The following is a 12,110-nucleotide window of genomic DNA, read 5'->3' on the forward strand; positions in this document are numbered from 1 at the left end:
TTGAACCGGCTTGCCTTTGGAGTCAATCTTCCATTGAGCTCCTTCCACACATATGTCCATGAGGACTTGGTCCAACCTTTGATTAAAGTTGACCCTTCTAGTGTAGGGGCGTGCATCTCCTTGCATCATAGGCAAGTTAAACGCCAACCTCACATTTTCCGGACTAAAATCTAGGTATTTTCCCCGAACCATTGTAATATAATTCTTTGGGTTTGGGTTCTTACTTTGATCATGGTTCCTAGTGATCCATGCATTGGCATAGAACTCTTGAACCATTAGGATGCCGACTTGTTGGATGGGGTTTGTTAGAACTTCCCAACCTCTTCTTTGGATTTCATGTCGGATCTCCGGATACTCATTCTTCTTGAGCTTGAAAGGTATCTTGGGGATCACCTTCTTCTTGGCCACAACATCATAGAAGTGGTCTTGATGAGCTTTGGAGATGAATCTTTCCATCTCCCATGACTCGGAGGTGGAAGCTTTTGTCTTCCCTTTCCCTTTTCTCGAGGATTCTCCGGTCTTGGGTGCCATCAATGGTAATGGAAAAACAAAAAGCTTATGCTTTTACCACACCAAACTTAGAATATTGCTCGCCCTCGAGCAAGAGAAGAAAGAATAGATGAAGAAGAAGAAGAAAATATGGAGGAGAGGGGGAGGGGTGTATTCGGCCAAGAAGGGGAAGAGAGGGTTGTATTATGTGAAAATGAAGAAGAATGGAGGGCTTTATATAGGGAAGGGAGGGGGTAAGGTTCGGCCATAAGGGTGGGTTTTGGGTGGGAAATTGATTTTGAATTTTGAAGGTAGGTGGGGTTTATGAGGTAGGTTTATGGGGAAGAGTGGATGGATGTGAGTGGTGAAGTGGTTATAGGGAAGAGAAATTGAGGTGATTGGTGAAGAGTTTTGGGGAAGAGTGTTTATGGGATTGTGTGAAAGAGGGGTGAGAAGAAGTGAGTGGAGGTAGGTGGGGATCCTGTGGGGTCCACAGATCCTGAGGTGATCCTGTGGGGTCCACAGATCCTGAGGTGTTCAAGGATTTACAACCTTGCACCAAATTAGGCATGCAAAATGCCCTTGCACACAACTCTGGGCGTTCAGCGCCAGATTGGTGCTTGTTCTGGGCGTTGAACGCCCATTTGTTGCCCATTTCTGGCGTTGAACGCCAGAACCATGCTTGTTCTGGGCGTTCAGCGCCAGCTCTTCTCCAGGGTGCAATTCTAGCGTTCAAACGCCAATATGCTACCCATTTTGGGCATTCAGTGCCAAAACCATACTCTGCTCTGGCGTTGAACGCTAGCCAGATGCTTCTTACTGGCGTTTAAACACCAGTAAGGTCTTCCTCCAGGGTGTAATTTTTCTTCTGCTCTTGCTCTTTAGTAACATCCTCATTCTCTTCAGAAGAAGAATATTCATCCGAGCTCATGAATGGCATAAGGAGGTTCTATGGTCTCTAGATGAGTCTCAGATTCCTTTGGTTCCTCAAAGGGAAACTCCTTATTGATCACTGGACGTCCCAGGAGGTCTTCCTCACTCGGATTTACGTCCTCCCTTTCCTCTCCAAGTTCGGCCGTGTTGACTATGTCAATGGCCTTGCACTCTCCTTTTGGATTTTCTTCTGTATTGCTTGGAAGAGTACTAGGAGGGATTTCAGTGATCCTTTTACTCAGCTGGCCCACTTGTGCCTCCAAATTTCTAATGGAGGACCTTGTTTCATTCATGAAACTTACAATGGCCTTAGATAGATCAGAGACTAAGTTTGCTAAATTAGAGGTATTTTGTTTAGAGTTCTCTGTCTGTTGCTGAGTGGATGATGGAAAAGGTTTACTATTGTAAAACCTATTTCTTCCACCATTATTAAAGCCTTGTTGAGGTTTTTGATGATCCTTCCATGAGAAATTTGGATGATTTCTCCATGAGGGGTTATAGGTGTTTCCATAAGGTTCACCCATGTAATTCACCTCTGCTATTGCAGGGTTCTCAAGATCATAAGCTGCTTCTTCAGAAGCTGCCTCTTGAGTACTATTGGATGCAGCTTGCATTCCATTCAAACTCTGAGAAATCATATTGACTTGCTGAGTCAATAATTTATTCTGAGCCAATATGGCATTCAGAGTATCAATTTTAGTTTCCTCTTCAGAGTCCTTTCAGGTTCTGGATCTGCTTCTACAAGAATGTTCTTGTCCTTGCTCCTGCTCATATGAAAAAGAGGGACAGAAAAATAATAATAGTAGGGGTCCTTTTTACCACAGTATAGAGGTCCCTGTGTGAGTAGAAGAAAAGAAGAAAAAATTCGAACACAGATGGAAGAGGGGGTTCGAATTTGGGTGAGATGAAGTGTTAGTAGATGAATAAATAAATAGAAGGAGATAAGAGAGAGAGAGAATTTTTGAAAATAATTTTTGAAAAAGAGTTAGTGATTTTCGAAAATAGTTTTTGAAAAAGGTTAGTAATTTTCGAGAATTAAAATAAAAAATTAAAATAATTAGTTAATTAAAATGAAATTTTGAAAAAGAGGGAAGATATTTTCGAAAATTAGAGAGAGAGTGAGTTAGTTAGGTAGTTTTGAAAAAGATAAGAAACAAACAAAAAGTTAGTTAGTTAGTTGAAACAAATTTGAAAATCAATTTTGAAAGGATAAGAAGATAAGAAGTTAGAAAAGATATTTTAAAATCAAATTTTGAAAAAGATAAGATAAAGAGATATTTTTGAAAAGATATGATTGAAATTAGTTTTGAAAAAGATTTGATTTTTAAAATCACAATTAATGACTTGATTCACAAGAAATCACAAAATATGATTCTAGAGCTCAAAGTTTGAATCTTTCTTAACAAGTAAGTAACAAACTTGAAATTTTTGAATCAAAACATTAATTGATGATGTTATTTTCGAAAATTATGTGATAAAGATAAGAAAAAGATTTTTTTTTGAAAAATATTTTTAAAATTTTCGAAAATAACTAAGAAAAATGAAAAAGATATGATTTTTAAAAAAGATTTTGAAAAAGATAAGATTTTTTTTTTAAATTGAAAATTTGATTTGACTCATAAAAACAACTAGATTGTAAAAAGTTTTGAAAAAGTCAACTCAAATTTTCAAAATTTATGAGTGAAAAAGGGAAAGATATTTTTTTTATTTTTGAATTTTTAATGATGAGAGGGAAAAACATGAAAAAGACTCAATGCATGAAAATTTTGGATCAAAATAATGAATGCATGCAAGAATGCTATGAATGTCAAGATGAACACCAAGAACACTTTGAATGTCAAGATGAACATCAAGAACATATTTTTGAAAAAATTTTAATGCAAAGAAAACATACAAGACACCAAACTTAAAAATTTTTCATGTATAGACACTATGAATGCAAGAATGCATATGAAAAACAAGAAAAGACACAAAACATGAAAACATCAAGATCAAACAAGAGGACTTACCAAGAACAACTTAAAGATCATGAAGAACACTATGAATGCATGAATTTTTCGAAAAATGCAAGATGAATATGCAATTAACACCAAACTTTCAACTTGACTCAAGACTCAAACAAGAAACATGAAATATTTTTTATTTTTATGAATTTTTTTATTTTTTTGGATTTTTGTATATTTTTTTTTCGAAAAAAACATATAGGAAAAAGAAAATAAGGATTTCAAAAATTTTTTTTTTAATATGAATTCCAGGAATCTTGTATTCTTAGTCTAAAGCTCCAATTCGAGGGTTAGGCATGGCTTAACAGCCAGCCAAGCTTTAGTATGTAACTCAGACATGCCATGACTGACATTCTAATTAACTTGCCTCTATGCTGATGGTTGGAAGCCCCTATCCAAAAGAATTAGACATGGCTTTACAGCCAGCCAGGCTTCAACATGCTTCATGAAACTCTAGAATTCATTCTTAAAAAATTTTGAAGAAAAATATATTTTTGAAAAGATTTATTTATTTATTTATTTATTTTCGAAAACAGATGAGAAATTTTTGAAAGGTTTTTGAAAAATTTTTGAAAATAAAACAAAAAGAAAATTACCTAATCTGAGCAACAAGATGAATCGTCAGTTGTTCAAACTCGAACAATCCCCGGCAACGGCGCCAAAAACTTGGTGCACGAAATTGTGATCTCAGGCAACGGCATCAAAAACTCTGTACGCACGTCTTAATAAATTGTTTTTCATTCACAACTTCGATACAACTAACCAGCAAGTGCACTGGGTCGTCCAAGTAATAAACCTTACGTGAGTAAGGGTCGATCCCACGGAGATTGTTGGTATGAAGCAAGCTATGGTCACCTTGTAAATCTCAGTCAGGCGGATATAAAATAGTTATGGAGTTTTCGAAAATAAATAATAAATAGATAGAAAATAAGGATAGAAACACTTATGTATATCATTGGTGAGAATATCAGATAAGCGTATAGAGATGCTTTTACAAGGTTTAGACTTTCCGGATTCTCATGAATGCCGCCATCAATCTAGCTTATGCCACGAAGATTCTGATCAAGAGATCCAAGAGATACTCATTCAATCTAAGGTAGAACGGAAGTGGTTGTCAGGCACGCGTTCATAGGGAATGATGATGATTGTCATGCTCATCACATTCACGTTGAAGTGCGAATGAATATCTTAGAAGCGGAATAAGTTGAATTGAATAGAAAAATAGTAGTACTTTGCATTAATCGTTGAGGAACAGTAGAGCTCCACACCTTAATCTATGGAGTGTAGAAACTCTACCGTTAAAAATACATAAGTGAAAGGTTCAGGCATGGCCGAATGGCCAGCCCCTCTGATCTAAGAACTAGGCGTCCAAAGATAATTCCAAAGATGTCTAATACAATAGTAAAAAGTTCTTTTTATACTAAACTAGTTACTAGGATTTACAGAGGTAAGTAATTGAAGCATAAATCCACTTTCGGGGCCCACTTGGTATGTGCTTGGGCTGAGCTTGAAGGTTACACGTGCAGAGGCTCTTTCTAGAGTTGAACGCCAGGTTGTAACGTATTTTTGGCGTTCAACTCTGGTTTGTGACGTGTTTCTGGCGTTTAACTCCAGACAGCAGCATAGAACTGGCGTTCAACGCCCTTTTACGTCGTCTAAACTCGGTCAAAGTATGGACTATTATATATTGCTGGAAAGCCCTGGATGTCTACTTTCCAACGCAATTAAAAGTGCGCCATTTTGAATATTGTAGCTCCAGAAAATCCACTTTGAGTGCAGGGAGGTCAGAATCCAACAGCATCAGCAGTCCGTCTTCTACCTCTGAATCTGATTTTTGCTCAAGTCTCTCAATTTCAGCCAGAAAATACCTAAAATCACAGAAAAACACACAAACTCATAGTAAAGTCCAGAAATGTGAATTTAACATAAAAACTAATAAAAACATCCCTAAAAGTAACTAGATCCTACTAAAAACATACTAAAAACAATGCCAAAAAGCGTATAAATTATCCGCTCATCACTCCCCCACACTTAGATGATGCACAGTCCTCCATGCCAAAATAATCAATCGGGGGAAATCAACCGTGAAAAGCTCCACCGTCAGATGGTGGTGGGTGATGATGACGCTGATACACTATGAGGGCTCGGGATGTCACTGGGGCGGCCTCAGCTGCCGGCTACTCTACTTCCTGGTCAGCTGTCTCGACTACCATCTCCACTATCGGCTCAGGTTCAGCTCTTGGCTCCTCGACTCTAGGCTCCTCGACCGTGGGCTCCATCGGTCTCTGCTCCAGGTGCTTGACTGCCTGGCCAGCTTCAGCTGCTGGCTCCTCAGATGCAAGCTCCTCGGCCTCAGGCTCTGGTGTATCCGGAGGAGGGGGTCCAGGGTCTCTACCCTCAAAATTTGTCACAATCCACTGGAAACGGTGAGCGTTGCGGCACTCAAATCGGTGGACGGCCTGGAGGATCTCCCGACACAACTCAAACGGTGTTTGAGGTCAGGGTGTGGGCGCAGAAGCTGTAGGAGCTGCTGAAGGCTCCACTGCTGATGATGGAGGCTCAGTGGTCTTCCTCTTCTTCTGCGGCGGTCCGACGTAGTCACCATATGGCAGGAATGGCTGCTTACTGATGTAGACAGACGTTCGGTCTATTGGGCGTATCTCTACTCCAAATAAAGTGGCAAACTTGGTAATCAACGATGGGAAAGGAATGTTGTATTTCTGCTGTTGGTTCACCTTCCACATCGACTCTCTGGTAAGTAGAAGAACAGAGATCCTCTTCCCCTCTAGAATAGCCCATAGTAACACTGCCACACGGACTCTGATATGCGTGGCATGCGTGCTCGGAAGGATGTAGTCAGCTATGATCTGCTGCCAGATCCTCGCCTCCAGATTTAGATCAGTACACGCAATGCTCAACGGAACCGCATTGTCCCCTTTGCTGTACTCCCATCTAGCCTCAGGCTGGCCAATCTTTGCCAGAACCACATCCAAAGAAATCTTGCCCGTCGTAACGTCCTTCATTATTTGAGTGTAAGCGTCACGAGCCAGAGGAATATGCGGAATATCGAAGAGGGCCTCTGATGCTGCCCCCAAGGTTGTATAACGGTTTGGAATTCCACAAAATAACTCTGTTGTTAGTATAGTCCAAACCAACAACAAGCCTCGGGTATCAAATTTAGAAGAGGGATTTGGTTGTTACAAGTTCAACCCAATAAAAATAACCGAAGTATTCAAACCTCGGGTCGTCTCACAAGGAATAGGCAAACATGTGCTTCAACATTGGTTAGAAATCCAGGGTTGTGAGTCATGAGCAAGAAAATAAATGGGAATCTTAACAAGCAAGAAATCTTATAATGTAAGAAACTAATTCAATTAACTAAGCAAAACATGAGCAATTCCAAGCTAACAAAATAACATCCAATATGATTCTATTCTAAACTAAACAAGTAACTATAACTAAGACAAGTACTTAAGAATTTGGATTTTCAAATAGGAATGATAAAAGCAACTCTTGGCTAGGCATGGGAATTGGGGTCACCATCCTTGTCTAATAACCATATCTTGACAATTATGAGGAACCAAACTCATTAAGTCTACTTCTATACTTGAAGTACGTCAAATGGTTTGGTCAACATCAACCCATAAGTTCTAACTTCACTACTAATTGACTTAGTAGAAGGTTAGCGTCAATAGCTATCAAATTGACCACTAAGGGCTCCCAAATCATCAAATCTATTAGACCCAATGACTCAAGTTTACCTAATTCTCTTAGCCTAGGCAAAGAGTAAAGAGAACTACTCCATAATCAAAGTAAACAATTCATCAAACACATGGTAAGCATTAACAAAGACATGTTCAAAATAGCAATTAAATTGAAATCAACAAGTACCCACTAACAATTATCAACATAAAATCATCCAAACAACACAATTAATCATAGAAATCATCAATGTAACATCAACAAGTCAAGATTCACAACATTCATGAAATGGGTATAAAATGACAATTGATAAGAATTCATAAAACTATCACAAGATCTAAGCACAATTATACTAAGGAATTCAAATTGAACAATTAAAACTAGTAATTAACAAGATTCAATTCACAATTCAACAAGGGAAGATCAAATTAAAACTAGATCTAGAGAGGAACAAGGGTTTCTCTCTCTAGAAGAACAAAGAATAAAAAACTAGCTAAAATTGTATCTTAGTGTAAAAATGATTGATCTCCCCTTTCCCCCTAGCATCCTTGGGTCTTTTTCATGCAAAAACAGCTTGTATTTGGGCCTCATGAGCCTCAGAAATTGCCAGGCACGATTTTCTTTAATGAGGTCACGTGCAGCTTCCCGCGCGTACGCGCCATGCGTGTGTGCGCGCCGATTGCTTTTGTGATCCATGCATGCGCGCCAAGTGCGCGTACGCGTCAATAGGAATCTTCTTATCCGCGTGGATGCGTCCATCTTTGCGCGCCGCTTTCAGCCATCCTCATCCACGCGTGCGCGTGGAGTGCGCGTGCGCGCCAATGCTGCTTTTCCAAAAATTCAAATCTTCATGTTCCTCCCTTTTGTACATGCTTTCTTTCTCTCTTCTAGGCTATTCCTACCCTATAATTCCTGAAATCACTCAATAAATACATCACGGCATCGAATGGCAATAGAAGAGGATTAAAATATGGCAATTTTAAGGCAAAATAAGCATGTTTTTCATCATGGAGCAATATTAAGAAGTGAACACAAAACCATGCATTTCTTGTGAATAAGTGTGAGAAATATTGACAAAACCCCCCAAATTCTACACAATATAAACCACAAAATTGGGATTTATCAAATCTCCCCACACTTAAACCAAGCATGTCTTCATGCTTAAAATAAAAAGACCAAAGATCATGGTGAGAAAGGGTTTATGAAATGTAAACTACCTAAGTGAATGCATGTAACTAATGTGAAATCATCTACCTACTTGGTCAAGGGCAAACCTATCCTCCAAGAACACATGTGAACATATGAGGTGAAAATCGTATGTAGCTCATGAATCCTACCAAATTGAACATCACTAAGGAGTGCATATAACTTGCTAGATGAACGCTTGTGAAAGCCGAGAACAAAGAATTGAGCATCGAACCCTCACCGGAAGAGTATCCGCTCTATTCGCTCAAGTGTATAAGGTTCATCGCTCAATCTTCTCCTAATCATGCTTTCCAAGATTTGTCTTTCATCTAACAATCAACAATTACTTAATGCATGCTTACAAGTATCATGAGGTCTTATTCATGGGTTGTAACGGGGCTAAGGTGAAGGTAAGGATGTATATGGCCAAGTGAGCTTAAAATTTGAGTCCTTGATTAACCTAGGATCTGGTGCACGAAATTGTGATGTCAATGTTCACATTACTCTCTTACAATTTTGCACAACTAACTGGCAAGTGCACTGGGTCATCCAAGTAATACCTTACGTGAGTAAGGGTTGATCCCACGGAGATTGTTGGCTTGAAGCAAGCTATGATTATCTTGTAACTCTTAGTCAGGATATAATATCAATGATAATTTTTAGTTTGAATTGTAAAAAAAGTAACAGGGGCAGAACACAAATTATACTTGTATGCAGTAATGGAGAATATATTGGAGTTTTGGAGATGCTTTGTCTTCTAAATCTCTGCTTTCCTCTGTCTTCTTGTTCATGCACGCACGTCCTCCTATGGCAAGCTGTGTGTTGGTGGATCACCGTTGTCAATGGCTACCATCCATCCTTCCAGTGAAAAGGCTCCAGGTGCGCTGTCACCGCACGGCTAATCATCTGCAGGTTCTCAATCGTACCGGAATAGGATTTACTATCCTTTTGCGTCTGTCACTATGCCCAGCACTCGCGAGTTTGATGCTCGTCACAGTCATTCAATCCCTGAATCCTACTCGGAATACCACAGACAAGGTTTAGACTTTCCGGATTCTCTTAAATGCTGCCATCAATCTAGCTTATACCATAAAGATTCTGATTAAGAAATCCAAGAGATATTCATTCATTCTACAGTGGAACGGAAGTGGTTGTCAGGCACGCGTTCGTGAGGGAATGATGATGAGTGTCACGTTCATCATATTCATGTTGAAGTGCGAATGGATATCTTAGATAGGAACACCCATGTTTGAATGGAAAACAGAAATACTTGCATCAATTCATCGAGACACAGCAGAGCTCCTCACCCCCAACAATGGAGTTTAGAGACTCATGCCATCAAAGAGTACAAAATTCAGATCTAAAATGTCATGAGATACAAAATAAATCTCTAAAAGTTGTTTAAATACTAAACTAGTAACTTAGGTTTACAGAAAATGAGTAAACTATGATAGATAGTGCAGAAATCCACTTCTGGGGCCCACTTGGTGTGTGCTGGGGCTGAGACTAAAGCTTCTCACGTGCCTGGGCTGTTTTGGGCGTTCAACGACAGGCTGTAACCTGTTTCTGGCGTTGAACTCCAACTTGTAACGTGTTTCTGGCGCTGGATGCCAGACTGCAACATGGAACTGGCGTTGAACGCCAGTTTACGTCGTCTATCCTTGAGCAAAGTATGGACTATTATATATTGCTGGAAAGCCCTGGATGTCTACTTTCCAACGCAATTGGAAGCGCATCAATTGGACTTCTTTAGCTTCAGAAATTCCATTCCGAGTGCAGAGAGGTCAGGATCCAACAGCATCAGCAGTCCTTTTTCAGCCTGAATCAGATTTTTGCTCAGCTCCCTCAATTTCAGCCAGAAAATAACTGAAATTATAGAAAAATACACAAACTCATAGTAAAGTCCAGAAATATGAATTTTGCCTAGAAACTAATGAAAATAAACTAAAAACTAACTAAAACATACTAAAAACTATATGAAATTAACCCCAAAAAGCGTATAAAATACCCACTGATCACAACACCAAACTTAAAAAGCCCCCAATTAGAGGTGTCCAGGGTTCTTAAGCACACTCTTCTCTTTGCTTTGGACCTTGACTTTAACCGCTCAGTCTTAAGTTTTCACTTGACACCTTCATGCCACAAGCACATGGTTAGGGACAGCTTGGTTTAGCCGCTTAGACCAGGATTTGATTTCCTTAGGCCCTCCTATCCACTGATGCTCAAAGCCTTGGATCTTTTTTATTACCCTTGCCTTTTGGTTTTAAGGGTTATTGGCTTTTTCTGCTTGCTTTTTTTTTTTTTGCAAGCTTTGTATTCACTGCTTTTTCTTGCTTCAAGAATCATTTTTATGATTTTTCAGATTACCAATAACATGTCTCATGTTTATCATTCTTTCAAGAGCCAACATATTTAACATTCAAGAACATCAAATTCCAAAGACATATGCATTGTTCAAGCATTCATTCAGAAGGCAGAAAGCATTGCCACCACATGTAATTAATCAGAATTTCTTGTATTAAAACTCGAGAAATATTGCCTCCTTATCCTAGAGAAAATCTTCTATTTTATTCATGTTTAATGATGATGAGAAAAATAAATTATAGCTTAATTGGAGATAAAATCAAAATATAGATACTAATTACTATTATATGACTCCTAAGGTAAAACTCAAATAAAAAAAAATTATCACAGGGTTAAGGTTAAGATCAGAACTCAACAACCTTGACTTTGGGAAGCGGATGCCTCTTTAGTCTGTGGAGTGCTTGGCCCTTCAAGAGATAGTTTCTGACGCTTTAGTTCTCTTAATTCACGCCCTTGCACTTCTTGTTCTCTGAGCAGTTTGCAAAGCATGCTCTTTTGATTTTGCTGTTCTTCCTTCATTTGGTCCATGGTTTCTTGCAACTTAGTAACAGATGCTTCAAGATGCTCCCAGTATTCAAATTGAGGGAGTTTTGGTAGGAATTCTTGCGCCCTCCTCTTGATGGTGTCATCCTGCACTTGTTGTTTTTTCATTGTGATTTTAGTGATTGGCTGCTCCACTGAGATATACTCTGTTATTCCCATCTTTACTCCAGCATCTTTGCAGAGCATAGAGATTAGGCTTGGATAAGCCAACCTGGTATCCTTGGAGTTCTTGTTGGCAAGTATGTAGAATTCAGATGGGATCAGTTGATGAACTTCTACTTCTTTTCCCAACATAATGCAATGGATCATCACTACTCTTCTAATATTGACTTCAGAACGGTTGCTGGTGGGCAATATAGAACGCCCAATGAAGTCTAGCCATCCTCTGGCGACTACATATTCCTTCCCACTTTCGTTTCAGGATTAGCTCGGACTTCCCAGTTCCTGTTTCGAATCTGCTCTTGGATCTCCGGATATTCATCTTCTTTCAGATCGAACTTGACTTCCGGGATCACTGATCTTAGACCCATTATTTTGTAGTAATGGTCTGAATGTTCTTTGGTTAAGAACCTCCCTTGATTCCAAAGTGGTTTTGGAACACTCTCTTTCTTGCCTCTTGGAGTGGGTTGTTTTCCTTTAGGAGCCATGATCTTAGTGGGTATGGTTTAGTGATCATGGAAAAACACACCAAATTTAGAGGTTTGCTTGTCCTCAAGCAAAAGAAAAGAAAGGAGAGGGATAGAAGGAGAGCTAGTGTTGAATGGTGGATGAGAGGAGGGAGGCCGAATCGTGTTTTTAAAAGGGAGGGGTGGGATTTTCGAAAAAAGGGGGAAAGATAAGATAGAAGATATGATTTAAAAAGGAATAAGTATGATAAGAAAAGATATAATT

The sequence above is a fragment of the Arachis ipaensis genome, chromosome B08, assembly GCF_000816755.2.
Source record: "Arachis ipaensis cultivar K30076 chromosome B08, Araip1.1, whole genome shotgun sequence".
Taxonomy (NCBI): Eukaryota; Viridiplantae; Streptophyta; class Magnoliopsida; order Fabales; family Fabaceae; genus Arachis; species Arachis ipaensis.